Source organism: Sceloporus undulatus, chromosome 1 (assembly GCF_019175285.1).
Source record: "Sceloporus undulatus isolate JIND9_A2432 ecotype Alabama chromosome 1, SceUnd_v1.1, whole genome shotgun sequence".
Lineage (NCBI taxonomy): Eukaryota > Metazoa > Chordata > Lepidosauria > Squamata > Phrynosomatidae > Sceloporus > Sceloporus undulatus.
In genome coordinates, this window is record NC_056522.1 from 4,984,913 (window position 1) to 4,989,581 (window position 4,669).

The 4,669-nt window shown below is 42.6% G+C and overlaps 1 protein-coding gene across 9 annotated transcripts in view; it reads left to right on the plus strand.

Annotated features, from left to right (window-relative positions):
- EXTL3 (exostosin like glycosyltransferase 3) overlaps nt 1-4,669 on the plus strand; it is a 215,683-nt gene that overhangs the window by 8,404 nt on the left and 202,610 nt on the right. The gene's annotated exons all lie outside the window — the stretch shown is intronic.

Sequence of the window (4,669 nt, forward strand, 5' to 3'; positions counted from 1 at the left end):
TATTATTATTATTATTATTATTATTATTATTATTATTATTATTATTATTATGCCAGATAAGCTTGATTGAGAGTTCCTGCATGGCAGGGGTTTGGACTAGATGGCCCTTGTAGTCTCTTCCAACTCTATGATTCTATGATTCTATGTAAAGGCCTGCCACCAAAAGCCTTTGAGAGAGCAGCATAATTGTTCAGAATGGGTTGTAGTTAATTGATGGAACAACTGAGTGGTCTCAGTTGGGAACAGGATGCAGCCACTACTAGGGTTCTGCCATTTCCTGTCCTTAGATTAGTCCTGGTACAAGGTAAGTCACACCCTCTCAGCCTCAGAGGAAGGCAATGGCAGACCCCCTCTGAACAAATCTTGCTAATACAACCTTGTGATGGGTTCACCTTATGATTGCCATAAGTCAAAAACTACTTGAAGGCATGCAACAACAACAGCAAGCCTTGGCTGGTTGATTTGTCTTGGTTTGTTTGTGTTTTTTTTTTAAACTTCATATGATGGGCAGTGTAGCTTGAGGAATCTTGTTGTAGTTCCATGTGTTCGGCATCCCTTTCTTGTGAGTCTGAGCAGATTAGAATGTATCAGAGGGATTGCAAACTATGGATTTCATAATGTGTTCAGGTTGAAAACTGGAGGCATGTAAGTACGTGTAGCGGTCAGTGGGTTTGCAATAGTGTGGTGCTTAGATGTCTGTTGTGTAGCTGCACAGTGGTGTCCAGAAAGCGAAACGTTGTTGGATGCAACCCCCAGAATCTCTCCCCAGCTTCTGAGGATTCAAGGTTGGGAACCACTTCCCTACTTAGCATGAGAAGGATAGTCCAAGTACTATCCAGGGTGGACCCTGCTTAGCTTCCAAGATCGGATGGGACCTGGTGCCTTCAGGGTATTTGTAATTTTGGGAGCCAGTGTGGTGCAGTTGTTTGAGCATTGGACTCTAGAGAGTAGGATTCGAATCCTCGTTCAGCCATGCAAATGCACTGGATGACCTTGGGCAAGTCACACTCTCTAAGCCACAAAGGAAGGCAAGGGTAAACCCCCTATGAACAAATTCTGCCAGGAAAACCCCATGACACATTTGCCTTATGGTTACCGTTAAGTCATAAATGACTTGAAGGCACAAAACAACAATGTGCCTCCAAGTCACCTCTCTACATAGGGCAACCCAAGAGTATTTGGTTCCCCCAGTAAGGCATTTGGTCCCTGCTGTTTTGAAAGGAAAAAGGTAAGAAATCCCAGGTCCATATATAGTAACTTGTGGGATCCTGGCCTAAGGGTATCTCACCGTGGCCATCATAACTAAGGATGGCTGAGTGAGATGCATGCATGAGCAAATAGCCCCAGTGACATTTAATGATGTGTGTGTTCTTGGCTGGCCCCCTTGTATCCCACTGCGAGATCATGCAGTCATCAAGCCTCTCCATTATTTCTCCTTTCAAAGAAGCACTTTGAGCTATTGAGAATCCACTGTCCCCACTTTTTCCACTGACAGACAGTCTCCTTCATTGTCACTGTTTGGGCTCTTCACACACACACACACACACACACACACACACACACACACACACTTGGATGCCCCCCTCCCCATTCAGCATGAGCATCTGTTATCCTGCTGAGGAGAGAGAGGAGGGAAAAGAAAGCAAGTCCTGAAAGTTTGCTTTGTGGCTGCAGCTAATAAGCCGGATGAACTCATGTGATTCCCTTTTTGCTTTGGTGTTCAGTCTCCAGACTGACCTTGCTCTGCATTGAAAAGGACCAGCTGAGCCAAGCACTGTTCTGGAATACAAGTTGAGTCCCCTTTATCCTGAATTCAAAATACTCCAGAATCCAAAACTGTCCACATGGGTGGCTGAGAGAGTGACAGCTTTGCTTTCTGATGGTTCAGTGCACCCAGTGCATGGTTTCATGCACATAATTATTTTAAAAATATTATCTATAAAATGACTTTCATGGTATGTGTACAGGATATATATGAAACACAAATGAATTTAATGTTCCCATCTCCAAGACATTTCATTATGTACAGTCGGACCTTGGTATCCACAGGGGATCCATTCCGGACCCAAACCTCCCTCCATGGATACCAAAAAATGCAGGACCTTAAGTCCTGTTGTCTCTAATAGTGGTGCGACATGCGCATGCCTGTTAATTCAGCTGCATGCATGTGCAACCATTGGGGGCAACAATGGCTTAGCATCCATGGATACTTAAATCTGCAGATACTACTGTAAACCCATGGATAAAGCCCACTTTGTATGTTAATACAGTCGCCCTTCCGTTTTCACGGACTTGGAATCCGCGTCCCTCACTTATTCACAAGCGGCAAATGGAGGGGTACAAAATGGGGCACATGCCCACAGTACACACCCGTGGGTGGACACTGCCATTCAAGCCAATGGGGTTTTTGCTTTCGCGAGGGGTCCAGAATGGTTCCCCCGCAAAAACGGAGGATCGACTGTATTCCAAAATTCAAAAACCTCCAAACTCCAAAACATGTCTGGTCCTAAAATGGTCCTGGATAAGGGAGACTCAACCTGTACTTATCTACGTAGCTAGTACAGAATACTGACCATTCAGTTTAAAAGTATACAAAAGTTGAGAGTACAGCCCCTTTCTTCTTAGGAACACACTTTTTGAGACACACTGGATCTCAAAAGGCAGTAGCTTTTTGTCTTTCTAATAGAATTCAAAGTTTATTTCCTGGACTTTAAGAATCTCCCAGTATCCACATGGCCAGAAGAAGGAGAGGCCCACCTGAACTGAGGACAACAACTCCAACATCTTGACAAAATGCAGGGCTGTGACTAACATCTTCAACTTTTTTTCTTTCTTTCTCTTATATGATTTTTAACACCTTTGCCTGATGAAGAAACCAGTGGCGCTTCAAAAGCCTGCAACATATACATTGTGCATTTTGGCTGGATCAGTAAAGGTATCACTGTTTTGTGGATTTTGGATGTTATTGTACTTTGCTATATTGCCAATATGGCTACCCCGGGATATGTTTACAGATAACTAGAGGCTTCCTTATTTAATAATGGTCCACACAACAGGAAGAGAAAAAGGGTTCCACATTCAAGCCAAAATCCCATCCATGTGTCAGTTTAATAATCAACTTAATAATAAGCACCCACAGATAAAAATTCTTTCCTCCCACCCATTAAATTTTCTTTCCTTCCCCAGATTTCTAGCCTTGCAGAAAGTGAGACACTGAAAACAATCCACATCTAGAATTCTTCTATTCATGGGGTCCCCATAAGCCAACAGGCAACTTGAAGGCACACATACACACAAACATTAATATACTCACAACAAGAGGTTTGGCCAAGAATGTTTAATTTGCTGACTGACCCAATAAGCCAGATCTCTTATTACTTTTATGGGATTTCCCTTTTATTGATGCTCTGTCACAGAGTACACCAAGTAAAATCCAGTTTTATGTTTTGGCTCCTCTCTGATGATAAACATTTTCAGCTGCTTGTGTCTTAAATGATCCCATTGGCATTTCTTTTTACGATGCACTAAAACAGATTGAGAGCCCTCCGTTGCTCCTGATGATGTGCCTGCTGTTTGGAAGTCACTCATGTTAAGAGAAAACAAATCTGAAATTTAAAAAGAAATAAAATGCAAATCCAAGAACTGGCTTTTGGACTGGAACCTCAGTCCTTGAACTGACTAGTTGGCCAATAAAAAAGTGTAAATTATGCCTAATTCAGTAGAATAAACTTCAGAATCAAAGATAAACAATGATAATCTGTTAACACAAGAAAAGACAAAGCTGGACAGTGAAGAAAACTGATAGGAAGGAAATAAATTCATTTGAAATGTGGTGTTGGGAAAGAAGTCTTTGCATGCTAGCAAAAAGAGAGCAGAGAGGAAGGAGGCCAGTGCTAGCTTCTTGGGGAAGGCAGTTTTATGGAGATTATCACACAAAGACGGGAGAGGGATGGGATTGCCCCCCTGTCCTTATTTCATCATTAACCCATCTGTGACTGCGATAGTGTGAAAGGCTTTCAAATCGTAGCGCCAAGCCCACTATTAACCTGTCATTAAAGCAGCATTGCAATAACATGAACAAAATGCCAGTCAATGTCGCTTTAATGACAGGATCTGCGCAACATCATTTGAAAGTCTTTTGCATGATCATGGTCAACTGCACTTTTTGGATGGGTTAATGATGGGATTTACACGACATCATCTCAAAGTACTTCCCGCGATTGCGCAGGAAAGACTGGACAGGAACGGGACAAGGAAGGAATAACCCCCGTGTGATAATCTGCCATAGCTTTGAAGCAGCCGTCAAGAAGGCATTTGCCTGAGATAGCATTAGGAATGAGAGAATGCCTTTCCCTTAAGACCTCAAAACTTAAGGCCTTAAAATCTTACCCCGTTTAAAACAGGTGCCCAAACAAAAAAACATCTAAACCAGTGGTTTTCAACCTTCCTAATGCTACGACCTTTTAATACAGTTCCTCATGTTGTGGTGACCCTCAACCATAACATTATTTTCGTTGCTATTGCATAACTGTAATTTTGCTACTGTTTTCCTATGGTCTTTGGCGATCCCTGTGAAAGGGTCGTTTGACCCCCAAAGGGGGCGCAATCCACAGTTTGAGAACCGCTGATCTAAAAAGTAAGACTAACATTCCACAACCCCTTTTGTTGA